The 23299-nt window shown below is 59.0% G+C and overlaps 1 protein-coding gene and 1 long non-coding RNA gene across 6 annotated transcripts in view; one reads left to right on the forward strand and one right to left on the reverse strand.

Annotated features, from left to right (window-relative positions):
- The window catches only part of CASZ1 (castor zinc finger 1), a 145929-nt gene that overhangs the window by 60331 nt on the left and 62299 nt on the right, over positions 1–23299 (reverse strand). For 4 of the 5 annotated variants that reach the window (XM_053920969.1, XM_053920971.2, XM_053920970.1 and 1 more), the window contains one exon: positions 6460–6511. The gene's annotated coding sequence lies outside the window, so the exon portion shown is untranslated. Of the gene's footprint in view, positions 1–4156; positions 4240–6459; positions 6512–23299 lie in introns of all 5 variants that reach the window. The other variant, XM_053920974.1, reaches the window with a different exon arrangement.
- On the forward strand, positions 12909–16271 carry LOC123479110 (uncharacterized). The gene is made up of 3 exons (XR_006654619.2): positions 12909–15275; positions 15400–15489; positions 15882–16271. It is a non-coding gene; the product is annotated as an uncharacterized lncRNA (long non-coding RNA).

Below are 23299 nucleotides of genomic sequence, written 5' to 3' on the forward strand. Positions count from 1 at the left end.
AGATGTGCCCCTGCTCCATGGGGGAGCCCCTCCTCTCTCACCCCTCCCCCACCCAGACCACTTACCCTGCTCTAAAGGCTGCTCTGCAAGTCAGAAGAGCCTGGGGCGGTGGCATCAGGGGTGGCGTAAAGGGACCCCAGGTCTGAAACCCAAGGTGGGTGGCTGGGTGGGCCGCTGGCGGCCCGGCAGTTGGGGGCAGCCAGCAGTAGAGTTGCGGCAGCCCAGCACCCAGGGAGCAGGTTTAATTTGCCAGGCAGTCAGGAGCGCCAGCAGGGGAGGCACCCGCAAACAAAACAAAAACAAAAAAGTTAATTATCTTTGGCTTTTTCTTAATAAATATCCAAACTGGCCCGGCCGGATCCTCCGCTTTGGAGGGAGAGAGAAGAAGGAGGAAAAAAACCCCACGCCAACTCCAACAGACACTTATTCTCTCGTGTCTACCTTTCCCTTTGTCTCTCTCGCCCTTGTATTTCTCTCTTATCAGAGGCAGTAAGTTTCACATTAATTCCCAAATTTTGCAAGTGCAAGAGTATGGTCAAAAGCCTCTTTCTTTTCTTTTCTTCTTTTTCTTTTTCTTTCTTTTTTTTTTTTTTAAGTTTTGGGGTGGGAACATCCGAGTGTGAATAAGAAAGAGGCAGGGGGGAAGAAAAGGTGAGGAGGAGCAGGACAGAGGGAAGGAGAGAGTGGCAGACAAGGAAAGACAGAGAGCCTGCAAGGCAGGGACTTGAAGCTGGCAGCGGCGCCCCTGCAGGCGCAGCCCAGCCTGTGGCCCCAGCCTGGGCAGGGACCTGTTCTGGAATGTCGCGTTGGCATTTACAATCATCGGCTATCAGGAGGTATGGGGATTTCTCAGTTTAAAATTCTGAAACCACCCAGCCCTCGCTGGCTCCTTTAGCTCCCCTGTTGCTACAGGTTCCTGTGGCCACCTTCCCTTCCAGAAGCTCGGCTGGGGAAGAAGAGATTCAAGAGGAGGGGAGCCTGGCTGTCCTTCTGAGGGCTGTGAGATTTTTCTGTATGGAATCGCAAGTGTACCTGGGGAGAGAGATGCATGTCGCCACCCGGGCCTACATGTTCGGATGGTGCTCATACACGCCTGAGCCCATACTGTTGGAAACATGTGTCATAGCATGCGCCTTGTGGGGGGGGCAGCCAGGACATCGGGCAGTCCCTCACGGAGCTGTGGCCCTGTAGACCCACTACCTTCATTCAAATCCCAGCTCCATCTCTCACTGGCTGTGCAACCTTAATCAAGTCACTGACCCTCTCTGAGCCTCCACATTCTCAGTGTCGGAAGGAATGGTAATCAGTGGCTGCCCAGGGCCAGCATCTAGGGGAACGGGAGTGACTGCTAATGAGCACAGGGTTTCTCTCCAGGCGAAGAGACTATTCTAAAACTGGACAGTGTTGACGGTTGCACAACCTTGTGAATTGTACGCTTGCATGGACATGATATCTCAGCAAAGTGGTTATTTGAAAAGTGGGGGCAAAAGGGGGAATGGCAAAAGCGTGCATGGCACAGAGTTGTATCAGGGGCACGGTGCAGAGCCTGGCGCGGAGTGAGCGCTCCATGAGGGGTTCATGATGAATGTGGACGGGGCGGCCGGTTTGGCCGAGGGCCTGGGCTGGTGGCCATGAACGTATTGCCGGGTGCTTACAAACGCCTACCTGGGTCCCTGGTGCCCAGCCAGTAGGTTGTCAAGCAGCTGAGCTGCCCCCATACTTGTTCGGGGCTCCCGGGCGGCCGCTCCCTGGCAGGGATGGGAGAGCGCGTGGCCCTCCTCCTGCCTCCCTGCCCGGGTCCCTGGAGAGAAGGCTGCCCAGCGTGGCAGGCAGATCGCCGCTCACTCTCTCCGTCTCACAGAGCGCTCATATTTTCCATGTGCAGCAGACCGTGAATTCACCTTCATACTAGTTACAGGGTTATTTAGCTTCTCCTGACACTGACAATCACCAAACTTTAACTCACTGCTTGTCTTCTCCCTGCTGCGCCCTCTGCCCACCCCCAAAATCCCTGGGAGAGGATGGGAAGGACCTAGTCTGGCCTCCTCTAGCCAAAGCTTGCCCTTCGGAGTGATGGACTGATGGTGGGGTGGGGGGAGTTGGTCAGAAGGAGAAGATGATGGGCAGGGGCGTGGGGCGTGGGGCGTAGAGACCAGTGTGGGAGAGAGGAAGTGCCGGGGCTAGGGGACCTTCCGTCCTGCTCCTCCGGCCTGACACTAATGTATTCAACGCAGCATCCATCCTGTTGTGAATGAAGACTCGGCAGGCCAGGCTGCATGTCTCAGGGCCGGCAGCCCAGCCAGGATCTAAGGGCCAGGACTCGCTGAGCTCCCAGGAGCAGGCTGCTGGCCTGGGCTGGCTCCTTAGCCTTCTGCTAGACGGGCGGGTGCCCATCAGGGAACTGACCAGAGGGAGCTCATTCCTACCAAGCCGAGAAGCCAGCTCTCATTCTTTCCTGCCTCCCCCCTGCCAGTCTCCTGTCAGGCCGAGCATCCTGCCCTGCGGAGAATTCTCTCCAGCCGATGGCTCTGTTGCTGATGTCACGCCTCTCTTCCCTTGATGAAGGCAGGTGTGGGTCTGAACAAACTGCTCCCAAGTCAGATGGGAAACAGAGCCCCTGAGACATCCCATCGCACACCCCAGTCACAATCCCAGGACCCGTGTGGGGCACAGCGCCCCAACAGGGAGTCCGCGTGCCTGCCCCCTTGCCCCCTGGGAGAGGCAGCAGCAGCCTGCACCCATGGCCAGCCCCTACAGAGTGTGTCTCTCTTCCGTGGGCTTCCGCACATCCCCTTCTTTCTGTCTCCCCTGTGCTCCCACACCCTTTCCAGGAGCGGGTCCAGCTTCCAGAAGGTCCACAGAGGCCTCCCATTGGCTCAGGGGCCAGGCGAGCCCAGGGAGCTCACACCCCTCTTCTCCGCCACCCTCCACCTCCCGATCATCATTTCCCCCATGTGAAGGAGTGAAGGTTTGCTCTAAGAGCCATTTGGTGGAACCCTAGGGACTCTTATTCCCCAAATCCAAGCTGGGCCCATCAGCCACTCATTAGGCAGAGTCCCAGAAGCAGAGTGCTGAGCTCAGAGGACTCACAAAGACCAGAAGCCTGGCAAAGACCTGGGCAGGGGGCTTGGAGAAGCAGGGGGTGGTGGGGGGAGGTGGGAAGCCAGGAGGGAAGAGGCAGGGAAATCCAGGATGGGGTCAAGCTGTGTCTGCCTCCTTCCAGCCCTAGTCCCTGTCTCTGCCGGTGGGGGGAGGTGGCCACAATGGCCTGGGCAAAAGAGATGTCAACCGGTGGCAGGGATGGGAGAAGGGGCTTGTTGACTGCAAACTGTCCATTATGGCTCAGATTATAAGCATATTGCGCAGGGCTCTCTGCACGATGCCGAGGAAATCCAATACGCTGAAAGGTTAATGCAATCAATTAGGGTGACAAGGAAGTAAAGTAAAGCCTTCGGAGTAGATGAAAAGGGGAGAGAGAGAGAGAGAGAGAGAGAGAGAGAGAGAGAGAGCGCACCAGTGTGGAGTTGGGGTGTAGCAGTGTGGATGGTGGGAAGGAGAGGAGGGAGAGAAATGGGTGGGATGCAGAGAGAAAGCTGGTGGGGGCAGTGGAGAGGAGAGGTGTATGAGAGGCCTGGAGCCATGAAAAGAGGACAGGGAGGAAGACAGCAGCAGCAGCAGCAGCAGCAGCGGGAGCGGGCGGCCAGCGGCGGGTGCCAGCACACAGCTCCGGTCGCAGACCTCTGACTGCTGCACAGCTTCATTTCCTTCCCCGCCCCTCACCCTCCCTTCCCGCCAGCCCTTCCTCCGGGGCTTGGAGCCCGGCTCCCACAGTAGCTCACAGCGCAGTGATGTGTCAGAGTGGCTGTGGTCCCTGCCCCTGCGCAGAGCAAGTGCCACCACGCAGCCTCCTGCCTCCCTGTCGGCGGCAGCACCCCAGCACAACCTTCACAGCTTTCCCCCGGCACCCCGGGCACCCTAGCCCCTACTTGCAACACGCCTGTTACGTGGGGGGCGTCGTGGTCAGGACCCCTTTCACAGATGGAGAAACTGGTTATGCAGTGCCCCAGGCCCCGGCAGCAGACATGGAGGACCCAGGACCGACCCAAGATCTCCAACAGCTCCTAGCCCACTACCCAGGAGGAGGAGCGAGCCTCACCTTCTTGAGAAGTCAGACTCAGAGGTCTTGGGACAGAGGTGGAGAACTCTGTGGAACCTGCCCAGGGGGAAGAGCAGGGGAGGCTGGAGAGAAGGAAGGAACAGGGGTACCAGTTAGGCCCCAGGCTAGACACCTGTGGCTACATAAACTCGCTCACTTGTCCCAATAATCCTGCAGAGTAGGTATTCTGCTCACCTTACCGAAGAGGAAATGGTGGATCTAAGAATTTGCTAAAGACTAATAGGGATGCCGGGAGCAAGAGGTCTGAGGACGCAGACGCTGTTGCAGGGACTTCTAGGGAGGTGGGACTGAGCAGACGCTGAGGCCCCCCAGGGAGGAGGGAGAGAGCGGCCCCCACAGATAAGGCTGCAAACAGCCCAGGACAGGGCTCTCGGCTGTTGCCTGGGCCCCTCAGAGCAATTAGCACAGGGTGGAATGATGGCTGCACATTAGGAACATTGTCAAGTTCCTAGTGCCAGGGAACTGTCCTCTTAGAAATGGTTACAATGTTAAATTTCATGTTTTGTGTATTACCACTTAAAAAAGAGAGAGAGAGAGAGCAGAAGGCAGGACCAGCACATTTTTTCTGTCAAGGCCCAGATGGTAAATATTTTAGGCTTTGCAGGCAAACATCCTCGGCGGTAGCTACCAAACTCTGCCACTGTAGGGTGAAAGCAGCCACAGCCAATAGGAAAATGAGTGGGCGTGGCTGTGTCCCAATAAAACTTTATTTACAAAACAGCAGTGGGCCACAGTTGGCCCATGGGCTTTTGCCAAGTCTTGCTCCAGAGAACGGAAGCGTCTAGGGCTGACTTTCAGGACCAGGGATGCCAGGCTCCGTCCCAGTGTCCGGGGGACAGAAGTATCCAGTCTGGACCTTGCCAAGATGCGGAGGGAAGGGATGGACAGAGGATGGAGAAAAAGAAGGGAAGAAGCACATGGCAGGCATGGGGAACAGATGTCCAGCACCCGTCTGTCCTGATCCCCCATCCTAAGAATCCCTTCACTGTGCGGATGAGGTGAAGGGGTGGAGCCTTGCAGATCCCAGCAGTCTCCATGCCAAGAGAGGGGAGTGAGGCTGCGGCTAAGTGAGAGGGGAGTGAGGCTGCGGCTAAGTGAGAGAGGAGTGAGGCCTGGAGTGGGGCAGCGGGCTGGGCTGGCCGGCAGGGACACCAGGGGAGAGGAAGGCGAGGGGAGAGGCCCGGGGAGCAGAGCTGTAACCAGGGTGGTGCTGGTGGCAAAGGGAGGAATCTACGGGCCCCAGCGAGAGCGCAGGGCGCGGGCCGGGCCTGCCCTACACCGGCCGCCTCTGATCACGTTTTTCAGGGCCACTGCCCGCCGGCACAGACAATGCTGGGGGAGCCTTTGAAGTCCGAAAGAGATGCCGCGGTGGGAGCCTCTCAAATCTCCTCCCTCCGCCCCGTCCTCCGGCGGGAGGGGGCCATCAGGACAAAACCCGGAGCCAGTCGCAGCCGGCCCAAAACGTGAGAGACAAAGGGAAAACAAACAGGTTTGGAGCCAGGCGCACGGTGCCCTGTCTGTCCCCCGCCCCGCGGAGCGAGCATGATGGATGGCCACAGCCAGTCAGCTCGCCTGCCGGGCAGGCCCCGCTATTTACATAACACTGGCGTTCCACCGGTCACCTCTGACACGGCGCTGCCTGGGGCCTCGGCCCGGTGGCCCCCAGGTTCCTGGAGCCACTCGGGGTCTGACAGTGCCTGTGAAGGCCCAGCCACGCCTGGGGAGCCCAAGGGCTGGGGAAGCTCAAGACAGCGGCCTGCTCTGGGCTCCGGGCCTGAGGCCTCCTCCCTGCCAGCCTCACGTGGAGGAAGGGGGAGGCCCCTGGGGGGCAGGCAGCATCCTCCAAGACAGGGCTTTCAAGTCAGTGAGGTGCCCCATGCACGAGCTACAGCAGACCTTCCAGGGAGAGCTGGCGGCAGCCCCCACAGTGGGCACGAGGGGCTGCAGAGGCCTGTGCGTTGTGCAACCGGGCAGGCAGCCCTGGCACCATAGGTGCCCCTCTACCCTGAGCCACCTCGAACACATTCTGTGCCCAAAGACTGCAATCCAGGTGTCCCCAGCTGTTTCCAGCTTAAGAGCCAATCTGGCCTCATCCCTACTGAGGCCATCTTTCCCACCGGGTTCAAATGGGTAAGGCGGCCCCCATTCTCGGGCTCCATCTTCCCAACCCTTCCTGGATGCTCAGCATGACCAGCCCCAGCCCAGGGGACACCTGCAGTAAGTAGGCCAGGGTTCACTGGTAGGGGAGGGGACACTGGGTCAGGGAGGGGCTCAGGCCTTACCTTGCAGCAGGTCCTAGAGGTTCCTCTTTTGCAGTAGGGGCGTCACTTCATCCTGAGGAGGGAGAGAGAGGAGCCCCGTTAGCTTTTCGGGCCAGGACGCCCACCACCCTGCTGGGTGCCCCTGGGCTCCCTGCCACCTCCAGGCCAAGGGGCTGATGCTCCAGGGCCGGCCAAGCGGGTCAAAAATTTAGACACACTGAAAGGTACTGATTTTGTCCTGTTTAAGTCTATGCCGACCAAAATATGAAAAACTTCAGAAAGCAGTAGGGGCTGATCACTGTGGAAATACCGTCCTCAGGGCGCCCCTTAGCCAGAGATCAGAGACACGGGATGGGAGCGTGCGGCGGGGAGGTGCCCCCATGAGCTGCAAGCCAAGCATCGGGGCCTGGGGACAACGACAGGATCCAACAGTACCCACTCCTTTAGTCTCTTCCCCAGCCCCTGGAAATAAAATGACAGATGCCAAGCTGTTCACTATAGCAAGTGGGTGACAGAGGGTTGGGGTGGACCAGGGCCATGGCATTGAGGGGCTTCAACTCCCAGGAACAGGCTGCTGAGGGCGCCTTCCACCCCGGGGTCCTCGCCGTGAGTCACTCAGTGCTGGGTGGGGCCCACGTAAGGAGAGAGTGAACAGTGAGACAGTGTGGGTCTTCGGTCACCTCACTGCCCGGCCCACCCGGCTCAGGCCCCCCTCCTCAGAGCAAGTTTGGGGAGCCAAGGTCAAATGGACAGACTCCCTCTGTGGATGAAAAAGCCAAGGAGCCCTCTGCCTGCTGACCTGGTGCCCAGCCCTTGCCTAAGCCAGACCCTGCCTCTCCCAGCTCCACCCCCACCCCCGGCCTCAGCACTCTACCCACGGTAGGAAAGGGTTTTCTCTTTATTGCGTGTTTGCTTCCCCACTCCTTGTCTGTGGCTTATCAATGATGCAAGAGGAATAACACCAGTTTCCTTAGGCTGTGTAATCCCCAAATCAGATTGGGGGATTGCGAGAGGTGAGGTGACCTTGTACGGGGCTCCCAGAGTGCCACCCAATCCTGCCGCCCACCCGCCCTTCTCAGGACATATTTAGACAGACAGCATTAATTGTGCTTGACACGTCCTCCTCAGGAGGGCTGGGTCCTCTGCCAGACTTGCTGCCTTTGCTGGGCTGCCTTGGCAGGGGTGCCCACCCGGACAGAGCCCACCCCGCGGGACACAGGGCTCTGGTGAGCATCGAGTATTTGGGGAGGGCCGCCCCGTGGGCCTCTGACACCTGCCCATCTGGCCCAGGTGGTGAGAAGCTGGGGGTCGGCAGAGAGCTGGGCAGACTGGGATAGGGGGCAGCAGAGAGGAAGGGGGAGCCGTGCCAAGGCGGAAGTGGGGGCAGAGGTCGGAGGAGTGGGAAAGGGGAGAATTGGGGGAGGACAGGCGAAGGAAGTGGAAGCCAAGCACGGTTGGGCCACGGGGCAAGGGACGGAGAACCCGGGGCGCCACTGAGAGGCACTGGGCAGACTGGGCTGTCCCAGCTCATGTCCCAGCCAGTCCACTGGCCCACCAGCCCGCCTGCCCAGGGACCTGGCCGGGCCCTGTCCATCCCACACCGGTCCGCCTGAGATCTCTCCAGGCGTCCTGGCCAGCCTCCCCTGAACCCCCAAAGCCCCCCAACTCCACAACTCCAGTATCTCCCTTCCACCACCTTTTTTCTCCCCTCCCATCCTCCCCGGCAACTGTGCATTTATTAATTCATGAGGCACTAATTAGTTCTTTGTTTAATTTTGTGTTAAACAGACTGACCGGAATGATAACGACTTGCAGCGCAGCGTTGCCGTCCCCAACCAACCCTGTTTTCTGACAACAAGGGAGCGCGGGAGACCGGAGCGCTGAACCCAAGTCCCTCAGCAGTTGCACTTCATTAAGTCAAAATGTGACAAGAAGCTTAGAGAGCAACTTGCAGATCTGATCACACCGAACAATCGGGGAGGAAACTTTCCAGGAGCTGGTCGGGGTGGAGGAGGGAGAGGGAGGGGCAGAGATGTGTATGTGGGTGGAATTTGGGACACTGAGTGGGTTCCAGAACCCCAGTGGGGACCTGGGAAGTTCAACTTCATCTCTGTATTCTTGACCGGGCATCTTCTCCTGTCTGTCTCTGCCTCTCACTGTCCCTGGCGTCTGGTTCTGGCCTGTGTGACTGAGGGACGGGGCACACCCAGGGCCCAGCGGAGAATCAGAAAGCTGCTGTAGTTCCGGAAGGATTCTGTAAGGCTGGGGGAAAGGTACGGAGCAGGAAAACACAGAGGAGAGCAGACACCCCTACACGTAGGAAGGCTGAAGTTAAGCACACCCTTACTGGCTGAGACAGAGAAGTAACATGGTCAGGAATCATGACTGCGGTATCCGCTCTCCGCCAGCTTGCCCGTCCCCGCAACCTGCTCTATCCTAAGTACACTGACCAGAAAACTGAGGACCACTAGGTTGAGTTCTTTGCAGAGGTACCCGGCAAACCAGAACCAGAACCCAGCCCTGGCCCTTCCAGGCTGTGGTGGCTGACTACGGGCAGGCAGCTGGGCTGACAACAGCCTGTGGCTGCTCCCTCCTGAACAAGAGAAAAAGCAGGATGTCCACCTCCCTGGTGTCAGGCTGCGAACCTCCTCCACTCAGGGCAGGAGCGAGCAGGGTGGGATTGAAATCCAGCCCTGCCTCAGGGTAAGGCCGGACCCCGCCCTCCTTGTACCTGGCCTTCATCTCAAGCGTCCTGCATATGGACAGGAACACGGAAAGGGGGAGAATAAGAACACAGAGAGAGCTGACAAACGGGAGCGAGGTGGAGATCCTGTTGCCTTCTTCCCATTGGCTGCTGCACCTGTCCAGGTGTGGCTGGGCCCTCCCGCTGAGAGCTGGCCCAGGCAGCCCAGGGGCCAAGGCAGACTCCACAGCCCAGCCTTGCCCGTGCCTTCCCCCCTGCCAGGCCTGAAGCACAGTGGTCTCTCACCCGAGCCTGGAAGCCCTGGGCTGGCTTCTGTTAATTTGCTATTAGGCTGCCTAAGCAAACCAATTAAAACTAATCATTAATTATAAAAGAGGGAGCAAGAAGAGAGAGGAAAGGACGAAAGATGGAGATGGGAAGGAGAAAGAGGGAAAGTGGGGCAGACACGGGAGACCCAGGGAGCTTGCTGGGCACTGGGAGTGGGGGTCGTGGGCCTGGGAGCTGGGAGGCACCAGAGGCTTCCCCTGCACAAGAGGGGCTGGAGTGGAAGGAGGGCAGGAAGGAAGGCAAAGAGGGTGGAGAGGGGCCTGCCTCTACCTGGGGGAGGAGGGAAGCCCAGGAGAGGAGGGAAAGGGGCCTGAGGGAAGGGGGAAGAAGCTGCCGGGACCAGCATACCAGGACCTGAAGAGGTCTCACCCATCTGCCGTCCCCTCTGGCTGGAGCCACCAACTCTCCAGGACTTGGCTTCCGAGAGTCTTGCCCTGGCTCCCAGGCTCCATATTTATGAGACCCAGCTGATTATGCAGCACCAGGCCAGGCTCCTCTTCCGCGCCGCCACCCCTACCTGCTCCTCAGGCCACGGAGGCTCAGGGCAGCTGTCCGCCACCCATCTACCCCCCCATGCTGTCCCCTGCCCCCTTCCCCCATCCTCACACACACCCTCCCCCTGGCCAGGCCTTTCACAGGGGCTGGGCCATGTCAGCCGGCAGCTTGAGGAGGGGGGCAGCGCAGACAACAAGGGGCAGTGTCATGGAAACGGGCACTTTCCCCAAGAAATATTCTGTTTGGCCTCCTTCCTGCATTGAGGAGCTGTCAGGAGTCTGAGTGAGAGCCACACCACCCCGGGACCAGGCGTGACAAAACCTATTTTCTGCCTCAAATTTGATTGATTAAAAAACTTTTTAGGAAAACCATGTTAAAAGAGTGAAAAAAGGGAGAGGGAGAGTAAGAGAGGGAAAAGAAGGAGAGAATAGGAATGGGACCGGGGGAGAAGCGCCGGGGAGATAGGCCATGGGCAGGGGCCAAGCAGCTACCCCGGCACCGACGCCAGGGGATGCGTGTCAGTGGGACAGCCGCGGCATAACCAGGCAAAACGGAAAGGTCACAGGGAGTCTGAAACCTTTACCCAGTGGTTAGCAGGACAACGAGGAGCTGAGGGCCCCGCACAATCCAGCAGGTGCCACCGGAGCTGGACGGGGCAGCAGCCAGGGTGGGTTGCCTGCCTCGGCCTGGGGAAAGGAACCAGCCCCCCCAGGCAGGCAGGCGGCAGGTGGGGGTGGCCGCCAGCCTCTGGAGTCAAGCAGGTCTCTGGATCGGCTCTGGGAGTTTCCAAACACAGTCTTGGCTAGAATTTGGCCAGAGTCCTGAAAAATCTGTCCAGGGTCAAGAGGGCGGCCCTAGTTGTTTGGGGACAGGAAAGGGGCTTTCCCACCCTGTTCTGTCCAGCCCTGGCTCCGGGAGCATTTTTAATGAATAAATAAGTGAGCTGGGGGGTGCCCAGGGGACCCCCGCGCTGCAGAGGAGAGCCTTTGCTGGTTCCACACCAGCCTAGGGCCTCACGCTCTCCTTCCTCCCCATCTCAGACCTGGTGGCCCGGGCCCTCAGTTCCTTGGCTGCTGCTGCCCTGCGTGGTCCCCATGCCAGCTTGCCCTCTTTCTTCTCCCATCTCAGAAACTGAGACAGACCTGGCCTGACTTGGACGGGATGGGTGACCCTGCCTTCCTCTCTCAGGGCTCCCTCCAGGAGAGGAGCCAGCCTCCTCACCCCTACTGAGACCCCCACAAGGGGAAGAAACGCTCCCATTTCCCAGAAGGCAGGGGTGCTTCAGATCCGCCTGGCAGGACCCATCCTCTCCCTGGGAAGGGGGGTCCAGTTCTGTGGCTGGGTTTGTTCTCCCTCTGTCTAAGGGCCTTGAAAATCAAGGTTAGCAGTGGTTCTGGCCAAGGTAGTCAGCAAAGTTTCCCCAGGGTGCTGAGAGGGGTGCCCAGCACTGTCCGATCTGCCTTTGCCAGCTCCATTCAGATGAGGCAGTGCCTCCCTGGACAGACAGGTGCCTTCTGCAGACAGAGGCACAGACAGACAACACCGCTCCAGGCCCTGCCCAGCCCTCTGCCAGGTAGGCCGACCCAAGGTGTCTCCCCATCCCTGTTCCACTGGGATCGTCAGGCACTGATTGAGCACAGGACACTGGGCGAGGCGGGGGCAAGACAGAACGTAAGGCATGTGAGAGGAAGGGCGAGTCAGCGAGCCCCGGGCTGGACGTCCGCCTCTGCCCCTCACTGCCATGTGACCTGAGAGGGCAGGCTGCTTCACTTCTCTCCAATGAAAAGTGGGGATGCAAGAGTCCCGGCCTCGAGGGTAGTTCATTCGGTACCTATTCCTCGGGCACCTACTTTATGCCAGATGCTGTCCTAGACCCCGAGAACAGAGTGTAGCAAGGACAGCCCTCACGGAGCTTCCGTGCTCACACCATTATGAAGACCCACCCACGCAACAGTGCTCAGCCCTGCAGTCTGGCACACAGGAAGTGCTCAATAAACAAGATCTGTTATTAGCTTCTGGGGCACTGCCCTTAAGAAGCCAGAGAGAGATGGAGCGATTCCGCTCCTAGGTATGTACCCAAGAGAATGGAGAAGAGGGACTCAACCCAATACTATGTTTATAGCAGCTCTATTCATGCTAGCCGAAAGGTGGACACGCACCAAACATCTGTCCATCCACAGATGACCGGATACACATGTGGCCCAACCACACAATGGAATCTCATTCGGCCAGGAAAAGAATGAAATTCTCCTCTATGCTACGCCGAGGATGGACCTTGGAACATGTATGCTCGGGGAGAGAAGCCAGACACGGAAGACCCCATGCCGTGTGGTTCCGTTTCTATGAAATGTCCAGAATGAGCAAACTCACAGGGACAGAAGGCAGATGAGTGGTTGTCAGAGGCTGCGGGAGCGGGCGTGTGGGGCACTGCCACTGGGCCTGGAGTTTCTGTCTGGGGCGACAGGAAAGTTCTGCCACGGGGTGCTGGTGGTGGCTGCACAGCATTGTAACTACTTAACGCCAATGAATCGCACACTTTCAAATGGTCACAATGGTACGTTTCGTTACGTGCGTTTTACTGCAGTGAGTAAAATGAAGACGCAGAAGCAGAACCAGCAGCGAGAAGAGGCGGATACTCCCACGTGGCAGCCCAGCTCGCGTGTTAGAAAAGTCAAGCAAGGTGGCAGGAACGTGAATCCACTGTCTCAGGTGGGTCCCCTTGCCCTCGTTTCCCAGGACGGCGTGGACCGCCACTGCCTGACGGGCGTGCCTGCGCCTGAGCCAGACCTTTGAGGGAAAAGACGACAGAGGAAGGCTAGGCTGGCTCCCGTGACGGGCCTCCCCCAGGACACGTCACTCACGTGCCCATGATTCCGCATCCCCAGTGCTGCTGGTCCCCTACACATGCACTCACTGAGTCTCCTCTCACGAGTGGGTCCCAACATGCGCGGCCCAGCCCATCTGTGTCTCTGCCGGGCTCCCAGGGAACTTCTGCTGCTGCCCAGCAGCTTAGGCGACAAGCCGCCTTTTGGATGGAGGAAGAGGGCCTGAGCCAGTGACTTTCCACCCCCAGGACCCTAGGGATCCCCAAGTCTGGGGAACCCCACCTTGCAGGGAAAGCCCAGGATAACCAGAGCCAGGCCTTGGGGGCAGCCCCCCAACCCTCAGTGCGCCCCCACCCCCGCCTGCTCCTGAATGCTGTGCACACAGAAACCCTTGCCTTGGCCCCGGGAACTGTCAGGAGATCGACAAACAAAAGCTGCTTCTTGACAGGGAGTCATTTATATTTTAGCTTCGTTCCATTATCCTAACGAATCCTTCATCAGCAGATGCAATATTAACAGCAGAAAATCAGCTCATTACATCTGGGGGGATTTCATCAAGACGGCAATCATCTCTGCAGCTCCCCAAGCCTTCCAGAGGCCAGCGTGGCTGTTATTTATTTATTTTGTTACTTATTTATTTCATTTTTGGGGTTCTTGCCACGTAATTGCGCCGCAGCTCAGATCTTTAATAAATAATTTGCAGGCCCTGCACTCAGATGGCTTTGCTCTCTGCCACGAGAGCCTGCATTAGCCAAAATATTTACCAATATTTAGAAGTCATTAGAATCAGGAGGGAAGTGGGGCGGGGGTACTCAGTCCTTGTAGAAATGGCTGGGTGGGGGGCTACGGGTGCTGGCCCTCACTCCAGTCCTCCCACCCCACCCCTCAGTCCGAGGGGAGCCGTCTAGACTGGAATCTCCTGGAGGGCAGGCCCACGTTGCTCGTCCGGGCTCACTTAGTCTGAGCAAGGGATTCCTGGGATGTGGCCATCCCTAGGGATTACCGCTGGCTCCTCACGGCTGCTGGAAAGGACCCACTTGGTGCAGGGGCAGGAGCCTTCCGCTGCCTCTGAGCTGGGGCCTTCCTTCGGGGTGGCACAGCCAGGGAAAGGGACAGAGCCAGGATTTACACTCGGAGGGGTTCGGCTGTGTCCCCAGTCCTTCCGCCAGGCCCAAGCCTCGCGGCAACGCAGCCTGGACTTCCGGAGGCTCCTGGCTCCAGCCTGCAGGCCGGAGTGGCCACTAGGGCCGACAGCCACCCCCTGCCACCACTGCTGGGCCGGCCCGCTCTCACAGGTTTTTCCCAGCAGGGTCTGGATTTCTGCCCAGCCAGGAATGTGCTCCCAGGATGTCAATTCTAATCTCCCCAGCGCTCTGACAGAATTAAGCTCCAGTTTGTCCGACAACATCCCAAAGTTTCAGAAATCCAGGGCAGACTCTCTAATCAGGCTGCAGGACAAAGGTCTGGCCTGACCCTGTCACTTCCACTTACTCCTCCTGTCTGTCTCCCGGCTGCAGCCTTTCTGCAGCTTCCTCCCCCCTCTGCCCTTCTCTGGCCAGCTCAGCCCTCCCTCTCCTCCAAGCTCCCCTGTTTCTCCGCCCAGCATTTCCCCTCTCTACGCAGCTGTACTAATCCTGTTGCCCCACTATCTACAGTAGCAGTGGAATTCCTGAGAAGGACCTGCGGCTAGGCCTCCGCCTGTTGGCCTCACCTTGGCCCCCTGGGCTCCCTCTGGTTCACGCCCTGAGGGAGCCCACAGGCTCAGCCCCTCCCTTGTCCCAGGGGGCTGGTGCTCAGAGCAGAGTTGTTCTCAAACTGAGCTTCTCTTCACCTTCCGTCAGTCTGACTCTGTGCTCCCCGTAACTGTCCCTGAAGCATCCTTTAGCCTCGCCCAGCCTCCCTCCTCTTTGAGGGGTCAGCTCGTGGGCATGTTTGGGGACACACCTGTGGGCAGAGACCTCCCCTGCTCAACCAACCCTTCAAGGCAGCGAGCAGAACATGGGTGGAGGACAGCAGAAGCAGCCCTGAACCTGGATGGGACAGGCGGGGCCCACAGTGAGGACCCCAAGCCCTTGGCTCTGCCAGACTGTGGCCATTAGAAAGGGCTGAGGGGCCCAGGAGCTGGACAGCTTGCCCAGGAGGAGTGCCCTGCACAGCCAGACGGCGGAGAGCCCCCCAGGATGCTGGAGGAGCAGAGGTGCCTCTTTCTCCACGACCCCCACACCCAACTCCCTCCCCTTCTACATGGCGTGTAAGGACCCAGAGCGCCGATACCTGCTTCAGTTTCCAGAGGAAGTCAGGTGTACAAGCCGGCTGGAAGAGGCCAAACCTTTACGCTCAAAGAGGCGTGGCTGGGGACCACGGCCAAATCTCGTTTGCTCACATTGAAAGCTTCACGGGGAGCAGAAGGCCAACGGGGAGGATGGATGGTCAAGAGGGTGTCAGGTGCTGCTGCATGTGAGCCGGGACACTAACCAGAAGACTGGGTGAGGAGCCAGGGCTTTCCCCCGAGAAAGCAGGGTGGGAAGGCACATTACCGGGGCAAAGAGGAGCCTCCAGGAGGAAGAAACAGAGAGGAAATATCATTCTACCCTTTTGCTGACCCTCCAGGAGACACAAGAAATACAGAGTGGCCAGGAGGTGGGGGTTGCCAAGAGCCACCTTACTGGCAGGGAGCTGGCAAGTCCTGGAATGCCACAGGTAGGCAGGGCCCTGCCACTGCTCCCCAGGTTCCCCCTGTGACCTGGGCATGGGGTCCCATCCTACACCGGCACAAGCCCTCCCCTTCCCAGGTCCCTTGGCCACGTGTGAGGAGTGGGGACACCCTTTCTCAGAATTGCAATGATGGACAACGCCCCACTCCCTGATAGTCTCTCCTGCATTCTTCCGACACCCCCCACCCATGGCGGGTCCTGCCTGCACCTGCGCACACAGCCCAGGCAGCCGGAAGGGTTCACCTGGAGACTTGAGGGGCTGGGGGAGGGATAGGCACAGGAGGAGAGAAAAGCTACTGAGGAGGACTTCATGTCTCTTTAACTAGCCCTTTCTCTGGGAGAATAAAAATAATTATAGTATTTTTTACTTAATACCAGAAAATCCTACAGAGGCCTCCTGGGGAAGGGAAGAATCGCCTGCGTGTCAGTATTTTTGGAGAAAACCCCTGCAGTTCCCACCATCCCCACCCTCCATCCCGCCCCCTGCAACGCCACGTCCCGAAACCTCCAACTTGGCGTCTCTGCCCTTCCGTCTGCCTCACCTTTCCTCCCTTGCTGTGCTGGGTGTTGGTGAGTTGTTGGTTTTTTTCTTTTTTGCAATTTATCAGCAGATTGTGTGGAGCTGAGTGGTGTGAGCCTCACCCTGCTAAATAAAGCTTTGGTATTTCTGATAAAGCCATCAAATTCCTTATCACACTGACACAAAGTGCATTTAAAGAGACAGACACCCTGTCCCTCCCTCCCCACCAGCCCCTGCTCCCTCCACTCAGTTCAGATTTCCAGCTACTCAGGGGCTTCTGGATCCGACACCAAATATGACACCAAATACGGCTGCCCAGGGTGTGAAGGGGGCGAGGGGAGAGGGGCGGGGCCTGGTGGCCCTCTCCAACTCCCACCCACCCATGCCGCTGGCACCCCGACCAAGGACTCGGGTCCACAGGGAGTGGCATGTGCATCCTGCCCCCACTCCCCTGGAACCGGGAGAGAGCTATCAATAGGCGCGTCCCGCAGCAGGGGACGTCCTCACAAACAGGACAGCCCTGTGTTAGGACAACAGCCGGCAGCTGGAGGAAGAGCCCCCGGTAGGCTGCGGGGCCTTCCAGGCTGCCCAGTGGCTGTGAACTTGCCTGGTCACCTCCGCCGCAGCCGTGCCAAAGCGGGGCGGTAGGGCAGGACCGAGAGGTTGACCATGGTTCACATCAGCCTTGACCTTGGGCTCAGCACAGGCCTGGCGCCTTACACTGTGAGGGGATGGAACTACCACCCCATCTGACAGATGAAGAAACCGAGTTCGGCCCAAGCTGGCCAACAGCCCTGCCAAGGGAAAGCCCCTCTTCCCTGACTGAGCGGCAGGGTTTACCCCCAGGCCGAGCACCTGCCCACCTCCCCGCCACGACCCCACGCAGACAGGCCTTCCTGTGTCTCGGGGCCTCTCCCACCTCCCCAGCCCCGACTTGGCAGCCCGGGCCCTGTGCCCACACACAGCCTGTTGGTTGAGGAATCAAATTTATTATTTTTAATTATTTTGATTTATCAAAGCAGCAGCTACAATCATATTAAACCCACTTGGCTTCTTGGCATTTAACAGATACAGCTGCTGCGGGATGCCCCCAGACTCCATAAAACACCCAGCCGGTCCACCTGCTCCCCAAGGAGGGCACCTGAGGCCCTTTCTCCCAGAACCCCAGGTCTGCGGGCCACTGGGCCCCCACCTGCCCTGCCAGGGGCACACGCAGCCAAAGTCACTGAGGAGCAGTCGGTGGGAATGGGTCAAACAGGGGCAGAGCCACCCAGCACGTTAGACAACGCCACCACTGCCCCAGAGTCCTGCCCCCCACCCTGGGAGGAGAGCTGACCCCAGCACCGCCTCCCAGCTGGCATTTTCGGGGCCTACACCATCCCAGGCCTGCGACTGGGCACTCAGCGTAGGTGAGCCAAGCTACCCCTCTGACCCCTGGGGCCCAAAGGAGGAACCAGTGCCCCCTTTTTGCTAGGGAGCAAGCGAGGCTCAGAGAAGGGAGGCGCACACTCGTAAACACAGCCAGGCCCGAGCTTAAACTGCCTTGCGCAGAACAGAAAGCCTTCCGACCACGCCGCACTGCCTACCCCTTCGAGTCACTGCTCCTGTGGAAGACGGTGGAGAAGAGAAAGGTCCCAAGGTTCAAGGCAACGGGCCGAGGCTGCGGATACCAAATGTTTAGAATCTGGGCGCTGGGAAGAAGGGATCCTTGGGAGACAGCATGGTGGGACAGGCAGCACCAAACCGACAGGTTTCCACAGGTGCTCAGGGTGCGAGGAGAGGCTGGACCACCTGAAGGGTGCAGCGTGCAGGGGGTGCCAGGCCCTGCCCTCGAGTTCGGCCCGGTCCCTGGGAGTCCAGGAGTCTGTGGCACAGTGAGGTCAGAGCCGGCAGGGCAGAGAGGGACCAGGCAGTTCAAAATTCTAAGTGAAGCCGCACACGAAGAGCACAGGGGATCCCGGTAGGGCCAGGAGGGGCACCTCCAGGGTTCAAGGCCCCCTACCCTGTGAGGCAGCTCTTCACCCCTCAGGGGGAGGCAAGTCTTGTGAACATGGGCAGGACTTCTTGGGGAGAGAGGGTGCAGTGGCGCAGGGAGACAGAGTCTCAATACCAGTCCTCCGACTTCGAAGAACTACCACCAGCAGCCACCACACCGGGAGCCGGGCCCCCTCGGGTCCCCACCGCCCCGCCTGGAGGCCCTGCAGCCTGGCATGAGGAGCTGGGCTCTGGCTGCAAGCTCTGACCTCGACGGGCACACTGGGCATCTAATCTGGCCTCTCGGAGGTTGCGTTTCCTTATCTACCAAATGTGAGCAGTGATAGGGCCTGCCTCAGAGGCTTGTGGTCAGGATTCGGGGAGACCGTGAGTGCACAGCTCTTAGTGAAGTGTCTACACTGTTTCTACATGCAAAACGCGGTGGCAGTCCTCGTTACCATCATTACCACCAACATCACCACCACCTAAGCACCTCTGTAGCCAGGATCCAGCAAGAGGGATCGAGACTTCGGGGCTGCTGACAGCACAGAGACTGGGAAGCCAAGTAGGATGTCGCTGACCAGCCTCCCTGCTAGGCTCCCGCAGGAGGCTGGGGGAGCTCAGAAATGTCTGGAGGAGGCGGTCCCTGGTGCCTGCCCAGAGAACCGGCTGACAGAGCCAACCAGGACCTAGGATGTAAGGCCGCAGGGGGAACCGGGATGACTCGCCTATCAAAAACTGTACATTCACTGGGCTTTGCGCCGGGACTCATGCCCTAATATGGGCCCAGCAGCTTTCTGGGTTATTTCGAGTGTGTGTGATAATGACTCCAGGCTTTGCTTCTGCTGCCTCCAGAAAACTTTCCATCTGGGGAGGGGGAGGATGGCTGGCAAGGAAGGGGAAGGGCACAGGGAGGCCCAAGGTCAGAAAGTATGCAGTAAGTGGGCACAGCTGGGTAGGCCGAGGGGAAGGGAAGGGCAGGAGGCTGGAGGGGCGGGCCGACCCAGGGGCCAAGGTGAGCGAGCGAGGACAGAGAGCTGTGCAAGGCAAGCCAGGGCTCAAACTGCCCACTGCCTGCTGCCCTGGGGAGATGCGCCCAGCGGGACAGCAATCGGGCCTGCAGCCTGCCTTCCTACCCACAGCTACGCTGCACAGGGGCCAGGCTGGGCTCCTGGGCCTCGGGCCACTGCTCAGTGCCTGGGGCCCCTGGACTCCTGGACTTATTTACCTGTTAATGAGCTTCTGCCCAGACTTGGCCCATCAACTCCAGACTGCACAGGGTTAACTCCAGATGGGGGGGACTGGCTGGCTTTGCCTTCACTCTACCTCAATTTCTACTTGCTCCCATCACCTACCTCCCCCACCCCCTGATCTTAGGAAAAAAACCCCATCAAAATAACTATTTTATGTCTCCAAATATGCAGATCATTTTCTTTAATGAAAGATGCTTGACGTCTCCGATCCAATTAATATGCAAATGCAGGAGAGGATTTATTTGTGACATTCTGTCTGGGTGAGAGAAAACAAAAAAGGCCTGTTAACCAAAACACTAATTGCTGTGACTGATTGTCACATATCATCATTTTCATAGGATCTCCTCCATTCCCGGCTCTCAGGGAGCTCAAACCAGGACGCATCCACGCAGGCATCAAGGAGAAACAGGGCACCCGGCTACCTGTCGGTCCCTCCCCACCAGACCCACATCGGGGGCAGGGAGGCTGGAGGGTCCCACTGGTCCCAGTCCCATGGGGCTCGTCGCCAACCTCCTACAGAAGTTTGCCAGCCCATCTGCCTGCCCATGCCACACTTGGCCACGCAGGCGCTGGCCCACAGACCAGAGGAGGGAGGCCCAGCTTCCTTGGATGTGACAGGCTCCCGCCTTGCAGCGGCACAAGTGATTTTTGGTCACCAGCCCTGCCCATGAGGAAGCAAAGGCCTGCCCCTGTTCAGGGGCAGGAGAGGGAGCCTCCCTGGGTCCGCTCGCTTACCACACTTTACCCTGCTCTCTGCTCTTGCCTTTCACGCCGTATCTTACGCCACGAGGTCCTCAGGGCACTGTGAGAGAAGCCACTCAGGGAAACTGAGGCATGGCATCCTCTCCTTAAGGTGAAACAGGAGTCTATGGGCACGTTTGAGGGTTACCAGGCACCCAATGCAGCTAGGCGGACAATTGCATGTTAACCCCGACCCGAGGCACCAGACTGAAGTGGGCGGGTCAGCTGTCACAGCCGCATCTCCCCTGAGCCACTCAGACCCCTCAGGGGGACCACGAGGCTTCATTTCGGGAGAGCAGCGGGGGAGCGAGGGCTGACAGGCTCCCAAAAGCCAAGGGGAAATGGGAAGAGACATGTTTTGCTCAAGATACTGGGTAAAGGAGAAGAGGGTGCTCGGTGCCACGCAGTCCCCTGTTCAAGGCCAAGGAGCAGAAGGAGGTGTGCTAAAGCAGGCTTCCTTCCCAGCCAGGGGCCCGCAGACAAGGCTCCAGGGCACAGACCCAGTAGCCTGGAAGGCTCATCTCTTACCACTGGGACGCAAATATTTGGGGGTAATCAAGAAAGGCCTCTTCTACCTTCCTGTGTCCTCCCTAGAGCTCCCCTGGTTTCTAAGGACATTGAGGACTGGGGGTTGGCAAGCAGAGTGGGCAATGCCAAAGAACCACAGGGGTCCCTGAGCCCCTCCATGGGTGCAGGGTCCAGCCAAGGGCACAGGGAGGGGCTCTGCACCCTCCAGACATTACGGTGGAGCCCCAGACACAGAGGGTCAGCAGGCACCAACTTAAGTCGGCCCAGGGCTGCAGGGCTACCCCTAGTGGGGTGTGGTGGTGGAAGGCAGGCAGATGCATCCCAGGGTGACTCCCGTCTCAGCCATCCCCGTCCCCTGCCCTGGTGCAGCTGCCTCCCTCCGGCAACTCCACTAGGGGCCTCAGGAAGAGCTGGCGCCGGGACAGCATGGGGCAGACACTCTCCCCCCAGAGGCCTGCCCCCGCACCCTAGGAACAGGCTCAACAGGATGCCATGCGGGGGAGCTTGGAAGCCTTCCGGGAAGAGTGCAGTCCTGGCACCCGTCCCGCCGGGAAGGAGGTGAGCTGGGTCTGCCGCTCTGTCTGCTGCTCACCTGACGCGCGCCCACGGCGGCCGGGCACCAATGGGGTGAGCGTGGGCGCAGACGGGAGGCGCATCGCGGCGCCAGGAGCCAAAAGGGGAAGGTGGGTGGCTGGGGCGTGGCAGCAGTTGGCCGGTCAGCTGAATGGGGCTCTGGCTGTAAACTGAGGTTTGAAGGCCCCACCCACCTGTGTGGGACGAGATGAAGGGTCCTCATCCAACACTGGGCCTGTCCTAGCCCCAAAGCACCCACTTTTCCCTGGCCCTGCCTGCCACCCTCAGCCGAAGGAGAGGCCTTGCTCCTCCTTAGCTCGTGCCCACCCTGCAGGCGCTCCTGGCACAGCCGGTGGGGCGCTGGGGTTCAGGAAACGCCCATGTGGTCCCGCTGTGCCGTGACTTCGAGCCCCTTTAAAACCAACCCATCTGTGTGTTAAAACCTCCAGTAAAACAGAGGAGTGAGTGGCTGTGGTTCTGGGCGGTCTATTAAAGCCGGATGCCTACCCCCCATCCCTGCCCCACCCTGGTGCCCAGCCTGGGGGCACAACATGCCCCACCAGACGGACGTGGCAGTCCTCCGCATGGAAGGTGTGATGAGCAAGGTCAGGTCAGGCTAGACCAGCTCCGGCCACTGGGCGGAGAGGCCCTGCGCTTTGCAGGTGCCATTTTCATGGCTCAGAGGGAAGGCAGGACCCCTGGGCACCGAACTACGGGCCCCCTCTCTCCCTCAGCCTTCCCCAGGCCCTGTCTCCCCCTTTCTTTTCCTCATGCCGCGTGCTCTCCAGAGGAGATCTTGGACAAGATGTCTGAACAACAACTTGTCCAAGTGTTGGTTTCCCCCTAATTCCTGCCTGCAGCCTGGCTACTCGTGCAGTCAGCTTCCTCTGGCCACCTCAGGTGGCCGCCCCAACTCCACACTGCCTTAGCTGTGTGAACCCCAACCCCAAAGCCCTCCTTGCCCTGGACCTTAGGGTTCTTCCCAAGTCCAAACCATGTCAGCACGGGTCAACCCCAAATCCACTCCCATCCCCAGCTTCTGCCCATGTCTCCGAGGTCATTCAGATGCTTGGTGGGGACGAGTCTAGAAAGTTCCCCCAATCCAGGCTCTTACAGCACGGGGCACTTTCAGAGAGAAGGAAGAGTCCCTTGCTGAAAGGGGTACACAGTTAACACCGCACCAGCTTTAAAAACACCCCGGCGTACAACCGCAGGGGTAGAGCCAAGGCCACGTGGCCAGGGCTGGACTGTCAGTAGCCGGCAAACGGATTCCTGCAGCCTCGGCCCCCTCCCCAGCACCAAGAACCTTTCTGAGGAAATCAAAGTGAGCACAACTGTTACCAAGTCACTACTAAAATATTTACCAGCCTGGCGAAGTGCCGAAGGTGCTTGGCACCGAGTGTTTGCTTATTTACGAGGCTGTTTTAAAGGGTAGAAAGCAAAATAAGGTAACCTGAGCTATGAAACCGTGGGGCCAGGTGGCACCTCCCAGCTGTCAGCTGTCCCAGGCACACCGGGCTCTGGAACAGCGCTGGGGGAGATTCTGCAGAATGGGTCGGAAAAGCGAGCAGACAGGCCTGGGAGCTCCGGGGTAGCCCAGCCAGCAGGGGTGGGGCCCCGGCAGTGGGGCAAAGAGAGTGTTCCAAGTTAGAGGCACTTCTCCCCCCCCCCCAAACCACCGGGTGTGCGCAGCACAAGCCCCCATGAGGCCCTGGGATTCTGCCTCCTTGCTCAGAGGAGGGGTGGGAAGGGCGCACTGTGCCTTATCCAGGGGGGCCCTGGTTGGGAGAGGGGAAGCACAGAGGAAGGCGGGCGGTGGGGGGCCCCCAGAGGCTGACATACGGGGGACATACGGGGACCTGAGGCAGAAAACACACTCAAGTTTCTTCTTCTTCCTCTTTCTTTGAAGTTCCCTTGTGGTTTGAATTTAATTTTGATTTTCTCAACTTTAGCAGATTGAAGTTGAAATAACCTACAAATTACTTAATGTGTTGTAAATCTGGGGGAATTCAGGAGTAATGGGGACCACATGTGGGCTGGGAGGAAGCCCACAGAGGGCTGAGTGGAGGCAGCGCGCGCAAAGCACGCAGGTGGCCGTCCCAGACGGGCACTCTGGATGCCCTCGCTCCCTGGAAGGAGGGGGCCCGGGCTCCCCTACGGTGGGGGTAGGACTCCTGTGCTGGCCAGGGAGCCCTGGATGGACACTG

This window comes from Desmodus rotundus, chromosome 3 (assembly GCF_022682495.2).
Source record: "Desmodus rotundus isolate HL8 chromosome 3, HLdesRot8A.1, whole genome shotgun sequence".
In the NCBI taxonomy this organism is placed as follows: Eukaryota; Metazoa; Chordata; class Mammalia; order Chiroptera; family Phyllostomidae; genus Desmodus; species Desmodus rotundus.